Raw genomic sequence first — 23,436 nt, forward strand, 5'->3', positions numbered from 1 at the left:
TAAAATTAGAACGATGATACCATAGGGAACATGTGTACTAAGTTTCAAGTTGGTTGGACTTCAACTTCATCAAAAACTACCTCAACCGAAAACTTTAACCTGAAGCGGGACAGACAAACTAACAAACAGACGCACAGACAAGAAAACATAATGACCATAAATGAGGCATAATAAATGTTTGCCTTGGAAAACTCCCTTAACAATTTGTATAACAACAGCCAGTCTAGCCTGTCATAATTCAGTAACTTACAAGTTATTTATCTATTCTTGATAGATATGACTGTTTCAACGCCACTTGTAGTACAGGCAGTGAGTCCTAGCTATTACAAGGCTGCCAGTTTTTATTGGTGGCAGAAGCCATATAAATGGCACCTGAAAAACCACCGACCTTCAGTGTCTGTAAATGTTGTCCTAAGTTTCTGTTGAAATGTTTGTACTGGTTTGAGGTATTGCTGATTAAAAGTGTTGACGTCTGATTAAACAAAAAACATCCTTTACCAAATTGTCCAATTCAAGGGGAGATAAACATATTGAAATAAATCCTTTACAAGGGGAGATAAACATATTGAAATAAATCCTTTACAACAACTTTGGATCAATATCTTATAACGGGTACTCTGATAATATTTTTGGAAAGATTTTCAGAAAAGCAATTTAAAAATGTGTTAAAGGTATATTCTCTAAATTAATAAAATAATTGGTCCAGTGATCAATGAAGAATGAAAAGATGAGATGTGGTCAATATGCCAATGAGATGTGGTTTTGAATAAAGCTAATAATGTGCTAAGAATGCCAATGAGATGTGCTAAGAATGCCAATGAAATGTGCTAAGAATGCCAATGAGATGTGCTAAAAATGCCAATGAGATGTGTTAATACAACTAATGAGAGGCACTGAGAATGCAAATAAGATGTGGTATAAAGCTAATGAGATGTGCTTAGAAAGCCAATGAGATGTGGTAATAAAGCTTATGGATGTGCCAATAAAGTTAATGAGATACACTAAGAATGCAAATGAGATGTTCTAAAAATGCCAATGAGATGTGTTAATACAATTAATGAGATGCACTAAGAATGCAAATAAGATGTGGTATAAAGCTAATGAGATGTGCTTAGAAAGCCAATGAGATGTGGTAATAAAGCTTATGGATGTGCCAATAAAGTTAATGAGATACACTAAGAATGCAAATGAGTTGTGGTAGTAAAGCTAATGAGATTCACTGAGAATGCACATGAGATGTGGTAGTAAAGCTAATGAGATGCACTAAGAATGCAAATGAGATGTGGTAATAAAGCTAATGAGATGTGCTTAGAAAGCCAATGAGATGTGGTAATAAAGCTTATGGATGTGCCAATAAAGTTAATGAGATACACTAAGAATGCAAATGAGATGTTCTAAAAATGCCAATGAGATGTGTTAATACAATTAATGAGATGCACTAAGAATGCAAATAAGATGTGGTATAAAGCTAATGAGATGCGCTTAGAAAGCCAATGAGATGTGGTAATAAAGCTTATGGATGTGCCAATAAAGTTAATGAGATACACTAAGAATGCAAATGAGTTGTGGTAGTAAAGCTAATGAGATTCACTGAGAATGCACATGAGATGTGGTAGTAAAGCTAATGAGATGCACTAAGAATGCAAATGAGATGTGGTAATAAAGCTAATGAGTTGCATTAAGAATGCACATGATATGTGGTAATAAAGCTAATGAGATGTGCTAAGAATGCACATGAGATGTGGTAATAAAGCTAAGGAGATGTGGTAATAGTGCTTATGTGATGCACTCAGAATGTAAATGAGTTGTGGTATTTATGCCAATACAATTTGGTAAGAATGCCAATGAGATGTAGTAAGGATGCCAATGAGATGTGGTAAGAATGCCAATGAGATGTGGTTAAAATGCCAATGAGATGTGGTTTGAATTCCAATGAGATGTGATTAGAATGCCAATGAGATTTGGTAAGAATGCCATTGAGAACTATTAACCAGAGATTGAACCACAAGGCTGCATGAGTTATCTTTCTTTCATGTAGATTTTATGTATACTTTATAGATGTAGGAAGATGTGGTGTGAGTGCCAATGAGACAACTCTCCATCCAAATAACAATTTATGTATACTTTGTAAGCTCCCCTACAGCTGATAGTTAACATATTCAGCAATTTATGATTAAAGTTGCCCTTTCTTTTAATAAAATTATTTTAGAAATAATCTTATCATTTAGCAAGTAGAAAAAGCTTGCTATAAATCTCAAATTCAAAATTTTCTGAAAATCCCCCAGTAAGTAACCACTTTTGATTTTTTTGCCAAATAAAAAAAAAGATATACCAGTAAAGGCACTAGCATAGAAGATGTGTGGAATCAAATAGGTAACAACTATAGTGATAATGAAATATTCTAATAATAACCAGTTTTAAATGTATTGACTTAATGGACTTATTGTATGATGTTATATATGACCAGTCAGAATAGTGGACAATGAAATATTCAAATGATGGAACTGACTGACTTTTAGTGAATAGACTAAATTCAGGATCGAACAGCTTTGGAATTCGACCGACAAGTAAATATTGACACCAGCCTTGGAACCAGCAAGTGAATTATTGACATTTATATTGATGTGACCAGTATTCATGTAGATGGACAGTGCTAGTGGACTATAAACTGATAAATCTCACAGAAAGGCACATCACAACTGGGTCTGAAGCTGTTACATACAAAAGACGAGGTAATTATACTCAAAATACATAACATTACACTGAATGTGATTACATGTAGATGTAAAAAAGATGTGGTAGGATTGCCAATCAGACAACTCTCAACAAGAGACCAAATTATCAAAAAATTAACAATTATAGGTCACTGTGCGGCCTTCAACAATGAGCAAAGCCCATACCACATAGTCCGCTATAAAAGGCCCCGAAATGAAAATGTAAAACAATTCAAACGAGAAAATATAAACGGCCTTGCTAACTTGTGTACCAAAAATTAACGAAAAAACAAATATGTAAAACTAAAACAAACGACATCCACTGATGTTTATTAACCTTATATAAGCATTTAGGTTATTTTGAGTATTTTGAAAAAGATATAATGAATGTGTAATAGAGCCAAAGGTCTTCATTACAAAAAAATCAGCCTGGTAAATTTAAAAACAACATGTATGTACCTGATTGGATGTTTTATTATACTTGGGTGAAAAATTGTCCTACTTTTAATTATAATTAAAATTCCATATAAGCCTTTTTAAGAATGTGGCTGTTCAACATAATTTTTTCTTCTTCAGATATCCAGGAAATAAGAATTGTATGTGATCTATTACAAGATCTGAGGACAGTAGGACCTGGAAGAACTATATTACCAACTTCAAGGTGAGTTTACAGTAAAACAAAATGGTAATAAACAAATGTTAAATCGCTAAAATACTGAACTCCGAGGCAAATTCAAAACAGAAAGTCCCTAATCAAATGGCAAATCAAAAGAATTGACTACAAATATCATATTAAATTAATTGGTACAAAAATGTACAGACATTTTCTTCTGTAGAAAATGGTGGATTGAACCTGGTTTTATAGCGCTAAACATCTCACTTGTATGAAAATCCCAACAAATTCCATTATATTGACAACAATGCGTGAATAAAACATGATAGGTAAAAATGTCAAAATAGGGGTTCAGCAGTCAACAACACAGTGTCGCAATCTTAATCGCAACAAAAACAAACAAATATTTAATAAAGAAGCACTAAAAAGGCATATATCGATCACATTTAACAACCTCGTTCATTATGCTTGCTTATTTTCGTATTTTATTTATTTATGCCAAATAATAAATTGCTCCTGCAATTATACAATGGAAACTTGTTTATCATCATACCTTTGTTTATCATACTGTTAAAGTCTTGGCCAAATTTATTTCAATGTTTGAATTTTGAAAAGAAACATTGATGCTACTTAGCAAGATTTAATACTCTCATTTCTGAGTTATAGGTTATGTTTAATGCAAAATTAAAATGTCATGGTAAATATGCATGAAATATTTGCCACTGGACATTAAGCATACAACAATCAATCAATCTTATATGTATATATGGTATGAATAATTTCTGACACATCAATAAGAATTAAATCTGTTATTTTGTGAATTTAATTTCTATGTTTTAATTGACATTTTGTTGTTTCTCTGTAGATTAACTGCTTGGGAATTTACAAATCAACTGATATAGAAGAATTTTGCCATTTAGATGAACTTGGAAACATTATTGACACAATATAGTGTATTATTATTCTTGTTAAAATCAACAGAAAGAGAGAGAGAGAGGAAGGATAGGAGAGAGTCAATTGTAAAGATTTATGTCTTTTTAACCAGACATGTTGATTACATTAGAATTTCAGAGACCATCAGTTCTCCCTAATTAAATGGTCATGAAGCAGTTTAATGTTAAGACTTTGATGTGACCAGCAAGAACAATCAGGCAGGTGCCATTGGTTTAAATCTCTTTTTTCGAAGATGTTTGGTTACATTAGAATAAATCTGTGTGGAATGTAAAAAAAAAGTAAAAAAATAATAATTTGTGGTATTTTGTAGTTTCATTATGCAATCTTGAATACATTTATGATTACTATTTAGAAAGAAATATCATTAAAATGGAAATTGTATAAACATTTATTTGAGACAGAGTTTCACATTATTTCATTAAAATAATTAAATCCTTTTTCTGTGAATGAAGGACAAACAGGGAAAACAGACAAAGCTGCTATTCGATGAATTTCAAATTGTATTTATTCACATTTGATTGATAAGAGTTAAAGATTAACTACAACTATTCAGCATAGGACAAAATTAAGGATGCACTGCAAGTGTATATGACCTTTATAGTTATCATCACACTATGTCCAATCTAGATGTACAACACTCTTTTTTTTATAGTGTTCTGTAAATTATCAGGAACACCAGTTGTGATGAATGGGAAGACTGGCAGGCTGAGAAATGGGTATAAGGGGAGGGAATACCCCTGCTTATCTTTTCATACTGGTTAGTTCCTTTGGTCAAGGTTTTGTACAAATGTTGTTCATATCAGATGTATACTTGTTATTTGGAGCTCTGTAAAATAAAATGTAAAAAAGAACAGAAAAAAAAAAAAAAAAAAAAAAAAAAAAAAAATAATTGTAAACAGAGTTCTAGATAATAACTGGGTGGTATGAAATGTGGGTTAAATATTTTCGCTATATTTTAAATGATTTTTTTTTTATGCATCTGATATTTTTTGTGTATAAAATGTTATATGTTATTTTTTTTATAGAATTGCTTTAGTTGCCTTCTTGACTAACATTTATTGGTGAATGGAGAGACTAGCAGGCTGAGATTGAGGCATAAGGGGAGGGATTACCCCTGCTTTTCTCTTCATACTTGTAAATTCTGTCACTGCACGGAAGGTCAACAATTAAGAATATATAAGTTTTTTTATGTATCAATGTAAGTTAGATAAGTTATATCAGATGTATATAAAGTAAGATGAAAGTATTCTTTAGAGCTCTGTAAAAAAAAAGCTTGTAAACAGAGGTCTAGATAATGCATTAAGGGGTTTGGTTTGACATGGGGATTTCAAATTATATTTACAAGTCATCATCTACAAAAATGCATCTGATATTATTTGCCCCCAGCCCAGTTTCATGTCCCAAATATAATGACTGCAGAATAATGGCTACAGCTTAGTCAACAGCCTTATTTAAAGTTTCTGATTCACTTCCATTCCCAACCCCACCCCCACCCCCACCCTTTTAATAAGTAGTTATAGATTAAGGTTTCTTATTGGGAGTAATGATTGATTGATTTTAATTAAGTGTCACAGAATTATTAAGATACTAATTTCTGTGTAACAAGATTAATCTCCAATATTTAAAGGTGCTATTGATTAAGATTTATTAAACTAAAAAAATTGTGTTTCTTCAGCTCTGTCTTATACTAAATGGAAATTTACCTCTATATATATATCTTCATTTTATATGCTACAAAATTGTGCCTGTTTTACAAAGGTTTATCTAACAAAATGAAAAACCCTGTCCATGAAATTGATTAAATTGAACTTTCCCACTGTAAAAGAAAAGAAATGTTAAATGCTGAAATTGTTTAAATTGTACATGTTATAATCACAATATGATATAAAGTATTATTAATCAAGTAAAATACTGCAAGTAATAACCTTGTTTGTTCATGACAAATGAACATGTGAAATATCTGTTACAATAAAACACCCATGCTTTTTACCTATTGGGTTTTTGTCGAGCCTGCAACTTTTGTTGCAGAAAGCTCGACATAGGGATAGTGATCCGGCGGCGGCGGCGGTGTTAGCTCACTTCTTAAAAGCTTTATATTTTAGAAGGTGGAAGACCTGGATGCTTCATAATTTGTATATAGATGCTTCATGTTACGAAGTTTCCGTCAGTCACATGTCCAATGTCCTTGACCTCATTTTCATGGTTCAGTGACCACTTGAAAAAAAAGTTCAAATTTTTTGTAATGTTGAATTCTCTCTTATTATAAGTAATAGGATAACTATATTTGATATGTGCGTACCTTGCAAGGTCCTCATGTCTGTCAGACAGTTTTCACTTGACCTCGACCTCATTTCATGGATCAGCGAACAAGGTTAAGTTTTGGTGGTCAAGTCCATATCTCAGATACTATAAGCAATAGGGCTAGTATATTCGGTGTATGGAAGGACTGTAAGGTGTACATGTCCAACTGGCAGGTGTCATCTGACCTTGACCTCATTTTCATGGTTCAGTGGTTATAGTTAAGTTTTTGTGTTTTGGTCTGTTTTCCTCATACTATATGCAATAGGTCTACTATATTTGTTGTATGGAATGATTGTAAGGTGTACATGTGTAGCCGGCAGATGTCATGTGACCTTGACCTCATTTTCATGGTCCAGTGGTCAAAGTTAAGTTTTTGAGTTTTGGTCTTTTTATCTAATACTATATGCCATAGGTCAATTATATTTGGTGTATGGAAATACTTTATGATCTTTATGTCAGTCGCGCAGGTTTTATTTGGCCGTGACCTCATTTTCATGGTTCATTGCACAGTGTTAAGTTTTTGTTTTTTGGTCTATTTTTCTTAAACTATAAGTAATGGGTCAACTATATATGTTGTATAGAAGCATTGTTAGCTGTACATGTCTGCCTGGTATGGTTCATCTGACCTTGACCTCATTTTCAAGGTTCATTGGTCTTTGTTTAGTTATCTTGGTTAATGTTAAGTTTATGTAACAGTTTAGCTTTATACTTAGGACTATCAACATAATATCAATGATTGGTATAGAAGGCGAGACATTTCAGCGTGTGCACTCTTGTTTAATGCAGGGTGCATGTTTTTCTATGATTTGTCATATTTTTGTCTTCTCTTTTAATAAAGACCATGGAATTACATAGAAATGTTTCTGTTTTGTTGAAAAATTGAAAGGTTCTTATTTAGTTCCTCTTCAAAGGTACGAGTTTGTTACAAATATCTTGACCCTAGCATAATTCATCAGTTTGGATGATTGACTATGTCCTTGAGGCAAGGTCAGACAGAAAACTGGTATTTGCAGCTTCAATGCCAAGGACACATCATTTAGGAGAAGTACTCGTCTGTCATATTTGTTTTTCATGAACTATTTCTGTTAATAGCTTTCTTGGTTTGAATTATCTCCCCTTGTTTTGTCCTGGGCATTATATAGTCAACTTCCTGATATACAATATGGATTTTGCTCATTGTTGAAGGTTGTATAGCAACGTATACGGCTGCTAATAATCAGCCTTATTTGAACTTTGGAGCATTGATAGACTAGTTGTCTCATAGGCAATCATACCACATCTTATTTTATAGACTGGTTGGCTGGAATCAGAATATTGATTAAGGATATGTTGATCTATAGTTGATTTTGAGGTTAAAATGTTGAAGCCACAGACCAAAAATGGAAGTGAAAGGTTTTTGTCGAGCCTTCGACTTTAGTCGAAAAGTGAGACTATTAGCAATCCTACATTCCGTTGGCGGCGTCCACAAATATTCACTCCATCAGGTTAAAGTTTTTGAAATTTTAATAACTTTCTTAACTATACTTGATTTCTACCAAACTTAGACAGATGATTGTTTATTGTCAAAAGCTAGTATCCAGAGGTAAATTTTGTAAAAATAGAATTCCATTTTATCTGTATTTTACTTATAAATGGACTTAGTTTTTCTGCTGGGAAACATTACATTCACTCTGTGGTTAAACTATCCTGGGTTTATACCAAACATGGACAGAAGCTTGTTTATGATCATAAGATAGTTAATCCAGTAGCAATTTTTGTGAAAAAAAAAATCCATTTTTTCAGTATTTTACTTTTAAATGGACTAAATGTACAGTGTTATACCACTGTCCCAGGTTAGGGGGAGGGTTAAGATCCCGCTTACATGTTAAACCCTGCCACATTATTTATGTATGTGCCTGTCCCAAGTCAGGAGCCTGTAATTCAGTGGTTGTCGTTTGTTTATGTGTTACATATTTGTTTTCTCGTTTAAAATATTTTACATTGTCTTATCGGGGCCTTTTATAGCTGACTATGCGGTATGGGCTTTGCTCATTGCTGAAGGCCGTACGGTGACCTATAGTTGTAAATGTCTTGTGGACAGTTGTCTCATTGGCAATCATACCACATCTTCTTTTTTATATTAGATTTTCTGCTAGGAAACAACACTTTCACTCTGTGGTTAAAGTTTTAAAATTTTTATAACTTTCTTATACTATTTTGGATTTGTACCAAACTTGGACAGAAGCTTGTTTATGATCATAAGATAGTTTCCAGAAGTAAATTTTGAAGAAAAAAAATCCATTTTTTCAGTATTTTACTTTAAATGGACTTGGATTTTCTGCCAGGAAACAACGCTTTCACTATGTGGTTAAAGTTTTTAAAATTTTAATAACTTTCTTATACTATTTTGGATTTGTATTAAACTTTGACAGAAGCTTGTTTATGATCATAAGATAGCATCCAGAGGAATATTTTTATTGATTTTTTTCCTCATTTTTGTTGAGCCTGTGATTAACAGCAAAAGTAGGTGAGACACTGGGTTCTGTGGAACCCTCACAAATTTTTTGGTGAACTTCAAGGAATTTTGCTGCAATTTAATCTTTATTTGGATTAATTGGCTAGTGGTAGTGCATTAGAGAACCACAACCTTCGACAGGAAAACTGACAATTATACTCAATTAAGATAAGTCGAGTGCACTTGCCACATGCAGGGTTAGAACTTACAACCTCAGCGTTGACAGGCTAGTGATTTCAGTAGACCTCACCTAAATTTGGATATATGTTATTTAATGAGAAAGATCCTATCAAATATGATGTCTTTAAGTTTAATGTCACATATACCAAAACAAACTAAAAGCAGTGCAGAAGCAGTATTGTCGCACACAGAGCCTTGCTAGGAACTAAACTTGGATATGGTAAATCAATACATGGAAACCCCCAAATAATTTGTTAGTCCACTTATAAAGGGTCCTAGTAATTCATTTCTGGACTGTATCTTTGGAACATTTCACAACAATTGTCTATTTTTGTGGTATGATTTCAGCAATAGTTAATGTATAAGTATAAAGTGCTATTCCAAATTATTCCATATGTTTTGTTTCCCAATTACGGTATTGGAGAGCCAACACATAAAACATCTCTGCTTAGATTACATGTAAAAGTTTGCTAATAAGTCAATTCAAGGAGAACCACAATTGGTAGGTCAGTGGTATTTGATATGCAGTCGTATTAGCATTGGCACATCTCAAGTTTATGGAGATTATTAGGCCCTGCCCCTTCAGTTATGGTCTATTGACTTTGAAACGAGCTGAATTTACATGTTTAGTGATTGTCAGTAAGGTGTCACATCTCATTTCCATTGTATTTTATTGGCCCAGCCCCATCAGTCCTTTAAATTGCATAGTTTACATTTTGAAGTCGTGATTAGATCAGTTTATGATAACAGTAAATTCAGAAATTATTGCGTGCATTTATTATTGCAATTTTTTCAGTTTAGACTTAAATGCGATTTGAGAAAAAACCTGTCTAATTCATATAAAATATTTCAAAATGCAAGTTTAAATTATTTGATTTTACAACTCTGTCCCATTTTTGCAATAATAAAAACCTCGCAATAATTTCTGAATTTACAATAACCAATAATGCTAAGTCAATGATATTTAGTATGCAACTGTAATAGCATTCCCTATTATATGACCCTGCCACCCATAGTTTATTGACTTTTGCATTGTTCAGATGGTAAAGTTTGTGTTTGTCAGTTTAAAGGGAACTTACATATGAGAAGTCAATGGTATTAACTATGCAGTTGTATTGGCATTTGCAATTTTCAAAGGGGTTATTTGGCCCTGCACCTTCAGTCATGTAAAAAAATGAAGATGGGGTATGATTGCTAATGAGACAACTCTCCAGTCCACAAGAGACCAAATGACACAGAAAATAACAGCTATAGGTCGCTTTATGACCTTCAACAATGAGCAAAACTCATACCACATAGTTGGCTATAAAAGGCCCTGAAAATGACAAATGTAAAACAATAACAAGAAAACTAATGGCCTAATTTATGTACAAAAAATGAAGGGAAGACAAATATGTAACACATCAACAAACAACAACCACTGAGTTACAGGCTCCTGACTTGGGACGTGCAAACATACAGAATATGGCAAAGTCAGACATGCTAGCACTCCTCTTAAACTGGGCTAGTGATGTATCCGTACAACATGAACAGGATTGCAACCCGCCTCTTAAACTGGGCCAGTGGTGTATCCATGCAACATATGAACAGGATCACAACCCTCCTCCTAAACGGGGCTAGTGGTGTATCCGTACAACATATGAACAGGATCACAACCCTCCCCCTAAACTGGGCTAGTGATGTATCTGTACAACATATGAACAGGATTGCAACCCTCCTCATAAACTGGGCCAGTGGTGTATCCATGCAATATATGAACAGGATCACACACCCACCCCCCCTTAAACTGGTCTAGTGGTGTATCCGTACAACATATGAACAGGATCACAACCCTCCTCCTAAACTGGGACAGTGGTGTATCCGTACAACATATGAACAAACTATAAAAATCAGTTGAAAAAGGCTTTACTCATCAGATGGATACTGAAATAAAAATACTTATCAAAGTGGACGACAGGCAGGGTACAACAACAAAAAGACACTAAGTACAGATCTTAGAGTACTAGCAGTTACTTTGTATGTTCTGCATAGTTGACGCGTTAAAAGATTGCATTTCTATCTAAACATTTGCAGTATACTTAATAACATAAGGGCGAGACAAATCTCTGTGTCTACTGCAGTTTAATACTTATGATGAAAGAGATGAAATGTCTAACCAAATTTAGAAAATATGATTTTTGCTTTTTCAATATTTTACTTATAGATTTACTCAGTTTTTTGCAGTGAATATTTACACAGTATATCAATCTGATTTTTTTTTTTTTTTATTAAAACTCCCAATTTTTGACCCAACATCTAAACATTTTCAAATGTTTTGATAATTTGAAGAAGGCATATGTTAAAATGTCTAATTATTTCAGTTAAAGAAGATTTAAATAGATTCACTAAAACTGATTTTTGTTGTAATTTTGCAAAATATCTGACCACTATTTGAAAAAAAATGAACAGTGGCCACCCTCAGTGACACCAACAAATATTTATGTTAGAATATTCCTCATGTACCCTATCTTTAACTTTTCACCATAATTTTAATAGGCAAGGGGTGGAGCCACATATGAAATCTTTAAATGAGGTTAAAAAAAGGTAACAAATACATATCTATATATATATCTATCTGCAAATGTGCACCCTACTAGTCACTGTTTTATGTGATTAATTTATTGAGTATCATAGCATAATATACAGAATGACATTCTTAATTGCCACCAATTGTTTGTGGTCAGAATTTGTAGAATAACAATGTTTTGCCAAAATCTAAAATAATCCTTAAAACTTTTCAAACCAAAAAAACCCCAATAAAATAAAGAATAACAAACCTTGTCCTGTGAAGAAATGTGTTTACATAAGAACAAAATATTGGGGCCAAAATGAAATCATTAATAGGGTCTGTGATAAAAAAAAAACTCTAGAAAGAATTATATACAGACTAACTAAAGGTTCTTAGTGTGAGAAAAAATCAGGCATATTAATGATTACATAGAGAGAAATATGATATACTACTTTCATCCATCCATTCTAACAACTGTCTGATAGGGAATGATTCATCATGAAATTGATATAATCATACTAGTAAGTCAGTTGACCTGTTATGTACAAAGAGGGATAACTCGAACGTTTTTTTTTTTACATTTTAACAATAACACCATAGAGCATATAATCAGAACATATTAATTTATATTTTATACAAGTGTGGACACAGATGAGTGTGGATAGTATGTATGGATGTTTGACAGTGTCTTATGACAAAATGAGTTCTATGTTTTTTCTATATGGTGTTATTAACTATGTTGCACGATGACAACCAATCTGAGCATTATGAGTGTTATTTATTAAATTTTTTATGCCCCCACCTACAATAGTAGATAGGCATTATGTTTTCTGGTCTGTGGGTCCGTTCGTTCGTTTGTCCCGCTTTAGGTTAAAGTTTTTGGTCAAGGTAGTTTTTGATGAAGCTGAAGTCCAATCAACTCGAAACTTAGTACACATGTTCATTATGATATGATCTTTCTAATTTTAAAGCCAAATTAGACTTTTGACCCCAATTTCACGGTCCATTGAACATAGAAAATGGAAGTGGGAGTTTCAGGTTAAAGTTTTTGGTCAAAGTAGTTTTTGATGAAGCTGAATTCCAATCAACTTGAAACTTACTACACTTGTTGCATATGATATGATCTTTCTAATTTCAAAACTCATAACTGCTCCAAAAGTAATCTGATAGAATTTCAAGCATTTTAAGCCAATATTATCAACATCTACTAATGAGTCTTAATATGTCTACATATCTAAAAAGTCATAGTATTCAAAAGGTAATGCAAAATTATTCCTTTTCATTTTTTTTGTTATATGGATACACATTTGAGTGATACATGTACCAATACAATATTTGTTGTGGTATGAAAGTGCAGTAATTAGCATTTACTGTAACTATGTTAATTCACACAAATTGAAAAATAAACAAATGAATGGACCAGATGCTCCGCAGAGCCCAGCTTTATACGACTGCAGAGGTCGAAGCCTGAACAGTTGGGGCTAGTATTGACACAACATTCAAGCTGGAAACAGCTCTGAGTTTGAATTGTGATTAAATAGATGACACAGCTTAGGTTTCTGACACAGAATGAATGTGGTCTAATGAACTTAAATATTTGTTTTGCTTTTGTGTTAGGAGCAATTCACTATGCTGCTGAATATTAATCCTTTCAAACAAAAATATCTAAAGAAATTTTCTTTTTAATTTCTGAAATGAGAAACATTTAGAGGAGACAAACTTCAGTTAAGAGATCAGAAACTAAAAAAATGTATAATTTTTCCATTTGTAAAAGGGCATACCCTAGAAAGTGCTTGCAATCACTGAATGGTTATTAATGACTGCTTTAATTTATTAGTTGGTAATAAAGTGAATATTGCATTGTATATTGTATAATTGATTTAAGTTGACTGAACAAAGAAAGATAACTCCAATTTTCAAAGAAGATTTCATAAAGCATTGGTATTAGGTAATTCAAGAACCATTCTGGACAAACTCCAATTAAGGGTCTTGAATTTACAAAAATGTTTGTTTTTGGTCCGTAATTATTAGACTGTTTGTCCCATAACCCACACAATATATCCGAACCTTCTACTTATGGTATTAAACATTGTGGTACAATTTCAGAACAATTGAAATACTTATACACAACTTTTTAAACCGACACTAGATTAAAGCTTGTTTTGGGCACCTTTGTACCCCTTATTCCTAAACCTTAGGGACCATAACCCCCAAAATCAATTCCAAGCTTCCCTTTGTGGTTATAAACGTTGTGTTATAATTTTGTTGATTTCTGTTGACTTATAATAAAGTTATTATCCAGAAACCATCTTTCGGACAGGATACCAATTTACGACCCCAAATTTTTTGTGGTTGTATAAAAATGTTGAACATGTGCAATGAAGTATAGTTTTAGAAATCGATTAGGGAGCTACCCTTTGATTTTTATGGGGGGGGGGGGGGGGGGGGGGGGGGGGGGTAGGATGAAAAATTTTGTCCTGCCTTTTTTTTTAGTTGTAATCTCTGTCCTGCCTTTTTATTTTTCAGTCTATTCGGTCCTGCCTCTTTTTTTCTTAGCTTATCCTGACTTTTTTACAACAATTGTCATCCTGCCTTTTTTTTTTTTTTGCCAAGTTGCTCATCCTGCCTTTTTTTTTTTACTCAAAATCCTGTCCTGCCTTTTTTTTCAAATTTCATCCTAGCTCCCCCCATAAAAATCAAATGGTAGCTCCCTTAGACTGGATAGGCCTTATAATTTTTTTCCCTCCTAATTGAAGGACCGTTTACACTCAGGGCCGAGTCATCAGCAGGCAATACAGATGTACTAAAACAACCTAGCATCATATTGCAAGTAGTGGGAGTAGCATTGTCCGGTAAATTTGTTCCCACTTTTTTTATAAAATGTATGGTTCAAATCAAAATAGAATGCTTTTATCTCCTGAATACTTACATTGTACATAGAGATGATACTACTTTGACAAATCCTTGTCCATTAGAGTTGTCTGTCAAATCTTAATTTCACAAAGAATGAATTGCATAACAATGAACTCAGCTCAAAGCAAAGTACTTTAATAATACACTTAGACAAAGAGCTAAATCCAGTGATATACTTTGTACTACAGGTCCTTCATGACCATCCATCCACCCAAACCATATCTCAATAACATTCCATACTACATGATTGGATTCAGAAGTCCTGAAAAAGACATGACTTTTTTTTATCTTGTTTTAAGTATATATGCACAGGTTAAACCTTTATTGTGGATATAATCATTCAGTATCTAGCAACTATCAATTTGCTTCATGCACATATTGATATAGGTTGATTGCTCCTCTGTTGGAAATTAGAACACACCTCCATCTAATTTTAGTCAACTGACGAAGAAAAATTCAAAACTATATAAAATGTTATCTAAGACTTGTCAGTGTCTATTTCCTTTGCCACTGAATAAGATTCCATATTTACAACCAATGAAAATCAAATATCCCTCTAATAGACTTAGCATTGAAATCGTTTTCTAAAATGGTAGTTATGTGGAACCTAGAACTAAAAAAATTGAAACAATATATCTTAAATATTTCAAATGCATGTACATTTAATAATTCTCCAAAATTCACTTTATTTTTCCTTTTTTGGTTTTCTGTTGGAGACTGTATATTGACCTCTATGTAGCCTTTTCAACTTATAAAAGGGGGGATACATTTCCATAGAATTAAACTTTTCTGAAAGAATTGATTCCATTTATTTTCAATAAACAATAAATATTGAAGTCTATAACAGGCATCTAGGAACAGGCTCAACATTATTTCTAAACATGTATTAATATATACCAAAATGTGGACAAACCTACATTAAATATTCTACTTCAACGACTTTAATTAGTGGAGTAGATCAAATTAAAAAGTCACAATGGTTAAAAACTCCAATGGCAGTCTTTCCTGCTAAAATCTTGATGTGTAGAATGTGATATACCATTTTTGGGTCTATATACTGTCCTTTAAATTTAGGTCATTTTGACACGGCAAAATATGAAAAAAAATGTAAACTATGGTCTGGAAAGCACACAGTTTGTGATATTTTAAGGTATCTTTACTAAGAAAACCTGCAAATCTCAGTGGCAGATCCAGAACTTTTCAAAAAGGTGTGGGGGCTCTGATGGACCAGAGGGTTGCCCACTCCAATCAAGCTTCAATGATTTCTTACATATATGTCATAAGCTAAATTTCCCCCACCCCCTTGGTCTGTCTATGCATCTGTTTATCGTTCTGCGAAATAGTACTAATACTAATTTTTCCCCTCCCTTACCTGGCCCTAGACAGTTGCTTACCTTTGTAAACATTTTATAATTATAGTCAGGTATATATTGATTGAGAGTAACTTACATAGTAGTTAATGGGACTCTTTTTCACACGGTTCTGTGAAATATAATACGGCAAATATATACCCGTACATACTATCCGCATAACACAGAAATCTGATAGATTTTCACTCCTCTGGGAAAAATCAACCTGTGAAATGAAATACCATGCCTGGAAAAAAATTACCGGGACAAATTATCCTCAGGATAAAATATCACAGAGGACGAAATAAACCGTTACATTACATGAGAAGCCGGTTTGGTTACAAATAATTATGTCATGTGAAGGCGCACTGACGTCACAATTTGCATTAATTTTGCAATACACTACAGTTCACTCATACAGAACCCATTATCATGCAAACATGCAACGTGAATGTGATTGGTTATCAAATAATACAGAATTTATGCACGTACAGTTAATATAGAAGAAATTAGTTCATCAAATGTGAGTTCGTGATCTTGTGGTTAAGACCGATGGCTACAGTGCTGAAAGTCCTGAGTTAGATTCTCACTTGGGGTGCTAAAAATATCAGTACATCAGAAGGGTAATTTTCACCCTCTCACACACATCTTTGTTAATGTTCCGGGATTGTTGAAAACTTGCATATTCATCAATATTTGATTTTGTGGTTTTAACAATCCAGACAGACAAATAGCAATAAGGTGTTTAGGAAAACATGACCTAAAACCTCCTTCATATATGACAAAAATACATGGGAACTCATATTGAATGGTCAAATGTGTTCAATATGAAAATTGAAATTAAGATGGTAAAATCAAATATTAGCCGTTACTGTAAATGGACTTAAAGTATGACTTTTCAGCAAATTTAAAGGGAAATGACACGGAAGGGGCCAAATAGTGTTCAAGGGGAGCAAATGCTATTTAAATTAGTATGCAGGTTTTAAATATAGAGGGAAGTTGAGTCATCTTTTTGGGTGAAGTTAAATACTGACTAGTGTGTGGTTCTCATTGGGTGTAAGCGTGACCAATATTGACAATTTTTCGCAAGCGTAAAACGTGAAAGTCAAATTATTGTGTCATGAAAACGTGAAATGAGGTCTGTCGTGAAAACGGGAAATGGGGTTCTGCAGGACCCCGGAAATGACAAAAAAATGAAAATTGCTCATGTACATACTGTAAGCGGGATATGGGAATCTGACAAAACAGTAAGTGGGATCTGGGATCAGAACATGTTTTAAATTTGTTTACAAATAATAATGTCACGTGATCGCGCACTGACCTCAAGTTGCATCGCCCTTACAATTCACTAATACATGACCATTTTCATGCAAACATGCAACGTGAATGTGATTGGTTATCATATAATACAGAAATAATGCATGCACAGTTTAAGAAGAAATTAGTTCAATAAAGCGATGCGATTTTCACTTTTGACACGAATAGGTCGGGTTGACATTACTGTCATCGGAGATAGAGATAAATGGGATAAAACGGACCGTCAAAAAGGTCTAGAGGAGCACATCAGTAGAACCTTAACATTAATAAGTAATACTTACCAAAATTTCTCTAATTAAAGAACTATATAACTGAAATTTCACAAAGATAACGGTAAACATTTTGTTGATGGTGATGATGCTATTATCGATCCGTTGAATTCAGGGTCAACGGAATTTTTTGCGTTGCGTTTAAATCATTGAGGCCATCTATTTTTATTGCGGGTTCCACATATATAAATCGGAATTAAAGAAAAAATGGAATGTTGTTAGCAGAATCAAAACAGAAATGATGAACATTGCAACATTTTCAGCAAAATATAAATAGGATGGAGGATCTGTGTATTCACATTATTTGTAAAACTCTCCTTATTCATGTGAAGCGTGTGCTTTACATCGAGGCTTGCTATGCTTATCATTGACGCCACAGTACTTCAACCAATCAGACAATGTTTATTTTGGGCATTTGACTTTTTTTAACTCAGATTTTGGAATATTTTAATCGAAATTATAGAAAAATGGAATGTTGTTAGTACATATAAAATAGAAAATGATGAATACTTTTAGCTAAAGATAATTTGGATGGGGGTTCTGTGTATTCACATTATTTGCACAACTCTCCTTACTGATGCCATATTTTGGAATTTCCGTGACCTAAATGGTTCGCGAAAATTAATATTTTTATATATAGTATAGTATTAATGTATCTAATTCTTATTAGTGAAGGCTTGGGTAAAGATTTGTATATATATATTACAGTATGGTAAGACTACTGATTACACAGCGATAGACTAACATATCCCCATTCAAATGCAAAAAAAATATAATTGATCGTCCAAAAAAGGGGGGGGGGGTCCGGGGGTTGGACCACTGAGTTACCAGATGCTAGTGGCGACACCTTTGTTCGGATATTGGCAAATTTCTGATTTTTTTTACCAAATTATAAACTCAAGTAAATCGTCCAGAGAATTGTCAAAATAGTTTAGCTGTTTGATTTTAAGAATAAAATTAATTTTTTTGTAACACATTTTTTTGATTTTCTTGTCTTACTTAGCTTTTTAATCAAACTGCGATGATGATGTACGATATATTGGAACTTCTTTTAACAAATGACTTTTATTTGTTTTCAAGCAGAGAAAATCTGTAGAAAATACAATGTTTGGCATGAGAATGAATGTTAGGAGAAACGATCATAGGCGGTTCCAGGGGGATAGGTGTTGGCTGGGGCCCCGCCCCCACCCCTGTGGTGCGGAAAATTTTGCTGATAATATAGGAAATCTTTGCCGTCGGAAGCATGCCGTGACGGGAGAGCGCCCCCCTTAGGTCAGTCAGCGGGCACCCTATTGAAAAGTTCTGGATCCGCCACTGACGATGTCTGTCTGGCAGGGTTCATCTTACCTTGACCTCATGTGCAAGGATTTTAGTTGATGTTAATTTTTCATTGGTTTGTCAGTCAATCAGATATATAAAGCAATTATAGGTCAATTATATTTGGTGTCTCGAATGATTGTAAGGTAAACGGGTCCGTCCAGCATGGGTTGTTTGACCTTAAACGCATTATTATAAGAAAAAAATTATTCTAAAAAAGCTGGCGAGACATTTTAGCGTGTGTACGCGTGTTCAGCATAAGCTATATATAAAGATCCCGAACATGTGAATAATCTCTAACGAGAAAACCAACGGCCAGCCCTGATTTGTGATAAAACAATATAACTATATAATTTTGTTTATGGCAGATAAGAAACAACAACCAACGAACAACAGAATCCTGACTTGGGACAGTACATACAGAATGTGACGGGTTTCACATGTTTGTAAGCCTCTAACCTGCCTCCTTACCTTGGACAGTTGTGTAACAGTGCAACATAAACGGTAAAAAAAAAGGATCACTTCATTAGATATTTCGTTAAACTTTAGGGAAACGATAAGAAAGCCACGCAAAACTTATTTCCCTTGAAGTTTTTGTTTAACTTTCACAGTTTGCAAAACTTTTACAATCCGCACTAAAATTTGAAGTTTGGTATCGGCACTTTGAGTCAGTAGCATCATTATGTCATATTTCTGGCCATATATTTACCACTTATAATTATATGCATAAAGATGGCACCACCACAAGTTTGAAACATTTAGGAAAACAAATAATGTAACCCCTCGTAAAGATGATCATTCATAACAAAAACAAAAATTCTTTAAGAAGTTAGGCTTTGCATTCTCTTTCATATACAAACTATTTCGCGGTGTTTATTCAGGTTTTCGATGCAAGTTTATACATTAACATGTAAAGTTTAAGATTGTGTCAAGCCCCTAATCTAAATGAAATCGAAGTTTGATAGATATATGGTAAAACCATAAATCTCATCTCTTATATCAAAAATCAACTTTGTTTTACAGCACAATTTTCAGGTTGTTCTCATTTATGAAACAAATGTAGTATAAGGGAGATTCTTGAAGAAAAACAACTACTGAACATCACATATTGTAAACTCATAAATTACAATCGACAGCACAAACTGATATAAATACTGGAGGTATAAATGTTACACACAAAGATTAATTCACATTAATCAAAATATAGAACTGATCAAGACGCAAACTGTACATCTACAGAACACTACAAGAGAGGCGAAATATACCAAAATGACATTTTAACTCATAAGTCGAAAATAAACTGTTGTCAAAGCCATGACTGAAAAGAAAGACCAACAAATAAACAATAGTACACAAAACACAACATAGAAAAATAATGAATGAGCAACACAAACTCCGCCAAAAATTGGGGGTGATCTCAGGTGTTGCAGTTATACAAATGTTACACACAAAGATTCACATTTTATTCAAATATAAAACTGATCAGGGTTTTTTCACGACGCAAAATACATCTACAGAACAATAAAAAGATCATAATATGTCATTTTTCATTTTTCATATCGGATGTATTTCAGCCCTAGGTCAATATCAGCCCTCGAGCCTTAAGCTCTTGGGCTGAAATTGACCCTTGGGATGATAATACAATTGGAAAATGCCATGTAATAATCTTGTAATATCAGGATACTAGACAAAATCATACAAGGCACCCAAAAATGGAAAATGGGAATGTGCCAAAAAATACAAAACAACCAGATAGCAGAAAACGGACTATGGCCACCAATGGGGTCTTCAGCGCAGCGAAAAAAATACCGCACATGTGGCGGAATTCAGTTGGTCCCTAAATAATAATGTATACCAGTTCGAGGACATGGACGCAGCATTAATTCCGAAACATACAAATGAACCAAAAAAAAAAAAAAACCACATAACGATAAAAAAAGGTTTATAGAGGTTCCTGACTAGGGACATGCGTAGAAGTGCGGATAAGATTAACATGTTTTGTCATATCTCAACCATCCCCTATACCTCTAGCTAATGTGAAATAAACAAACCCATACAGCAAAACGCACAGAAAAAAAAACAGTTAAAAGTAGTCGGAGTCCGATGTTAGAACAGGTAACAGAAATAACAAACAACGAAGCTGGCACATAATTCTTTTAATCAAAGCACTGTAAGCGTTGTATGCAGTTAAAAAAACCCAAGGCAAACATAATTATTAAAACTGTTGCAGTGTTCCTTCAATTTTTTTTTAAAGATTTGAAAGAGCAAACATTAAACATTCATATATTGTACATTAATGTTTATTTAATGATTTGATTATATAGGCAAATAATTAATATTTTATCAAGGTTTTCAGATTATTTAATAGTTCTTCGAGTACCATCACAAAGTATAGAGATTGACGTCATGTTATGAAACAATTTCCAACTCGTATCCAAAGGTTGTTTCCCTTTTATTAAAGAATAGAAAGTGTCTGACTAACCGTGTGAAACACTTGGTGCACAATGCATACGCCCATCAGCTAACTCTATTGTAAAGATATTTTGAACTTCCTTTCTTTTTACGTATATATATATATTCCAAACATCGTTTCGATCCCTAACATCACTGAAGAGACATTTATCGTCGAAATCCGGATCTGGTGTACAAAACAAAAATATTGACACCTTATGTTTGTGGCATAACATCTTGGCTACAAGTTTTAGTATTAAATCTATATTGCGATCCATTTTTTTCACATCTTGTGATCAATTTTATTTGACAATCACCAATGGCAGTCGGCAGGGTTAAAGAGCATCAGTTGTTCGACCTGTTAGTCAAATGCGTTTTGTTTAAATATACTTTTTCACTTTTTTGGTCTTTTGGAAAATGTTGTTTGTGCTGTATTTAGACCCTTCTACAACGAAATTTGTTTTACATGCACACGTATAAAAATTACGGTTTTTATCCAACGCAATCATAGGTTTGAACGTAGTTTTCAATTTAGACTTATATAAGTACGTCCGAGTCAGTGACAACTCTACAACATACAATTTGCGAAAGCAAATTTACAGATCTAACATTGTTGGGTTGATGATATATATATATATATATATATGATATTTTATTCTTTTATGTCAATTTGATAAATGGACACAGCGAGATCAAAGTGAGTAGTGTTTTATTTTTTTAAATGAAAACCTTTATTCATTACAATGCATGTACACTGTTAGTGCACGCTACATGTAATTCTGTTTAAGTTTCGGGTAAGGAATGTTAAAACTGATACAGAGATTACTTAAGAATTCTATGAGAATGAGAGGATAAAAACTGTGTAACCCCACTTCATGTTGTTCCAAAGATCCGACATTTCATCCAATAATATTTTGTTGTTCATAGATCCGACTCTTCAGCCAGTACCATGTGTTGTTCCATAGATCCGACATTTCATCCAATAATATTGTGTTGTCCATAGATCCGACTCACACAAAATACTCTAATTTTTATATAAACCCTGTTTAAATCACTATATAACTTTCATTATCTTTTGATTCGTATTGATACGATAGTTTGGCATTATGGAAAATAAGCAATGGTTGAACGAGTGTACCTACAATGGTTTACATATTATAAATACCTTCACTTATTTTAACAGATGGAAACTGACAAAAACATTTGCAGAAGACTTTATCATTGTTTGTGTGAGACAATAGGATCAGCGGAAGTTGTAAAAGCAAGACGGCAATTCTAAGCGACAGTAGATTATTTCACAGAAAAGAAAACCTTTGCACTAATTACTAGTGGTAGCAGGGCAGAAGGCTTAGAAATGAAGAGTGATATAGACGTAATGTGTCTATTTAGATTGGTGAATGTGAGTGAAGAAAGAACAGACTATTCGTTTCTTATTCCGAATAATTTTGTTATGGGTACTGACGACTGTAAACCTTGCTTTACTCAATTAAAAGGATACAGCTGTTTTTATGATGCACTAGTCACTTGGCTTTCTACTCCATATGGACAGGAATTGCGGTTTGAAAGTGGACGTATACGACATTGGATTGTTTCGATGGTCAGCCTCTTTAGGCCCGTGACCTAACATGGTCCATGTGCATCAGACATGAACGAATTTAAAGGATTTCTTGATATCACTGTTTGTCTACGATGTCCAGTTTTTATTCAACAAGCACAGCCATGGATTAAAAGAGAACGTTATTGGCCTTCTCTGAAATTGGTGTCAAATATATGCAGTTATGGTACTTTATTAGTACCAATAGGTTCTAAGGATTCGCGAAATAAACATTTAGAATGGAGAATGTCTTTTTCCGTCGCTGAAAACATCTGATATTTTCGTTTACACATACTCAACTTTTGTGTTATGCTCTTTTAAAACTTATGTTAAAGCAAGTCATTGATAAAAAAGAGAAATTTGTTTATTCTTTAGTTTTCTATGTTGTGTCATGTGTACTATTGTTTTTCTGTTTGTCTTTT

General features: G+C 33.4%; 1 long non-coding RNA gene across 1 annotated transcript; it reads left to right on the forward strand.

The window, feature by feature from the left end:
• The first annotated feature begins 320 nt into the window (after positions 1 to 320).
• Positions 321 to 5,120, forward strand: LOC139501530 (uncharacterized). The gene is made up of 3 exons (XR_011658595.1): positions 321 to 2,732; positions 3,291 to 3,375; positions 4,193 to 5,120. It is a non-coding gene; the product is annotated as an uncharacterized lncRNA (long non-coding RNA).
• The last annotated feature ends 18,316 nt before the right edge of the window (positions 5,121 to 23,436 follow it).

This window comes from Mytilus edulis, chromosome 13 (genome assembly GCF_963676685.1).
Source record: "Mytilus edulis chromosome 13, xbMytEdul2.2, whole genome shotgun sequence".
In the NCBI taxonomy this organism is placed as follows: Eukaryota; Metazoa; Mollusca; class Bivalvia; order Mytilida; family Mytilidae; genus Mytilus; species Mytilus edulis.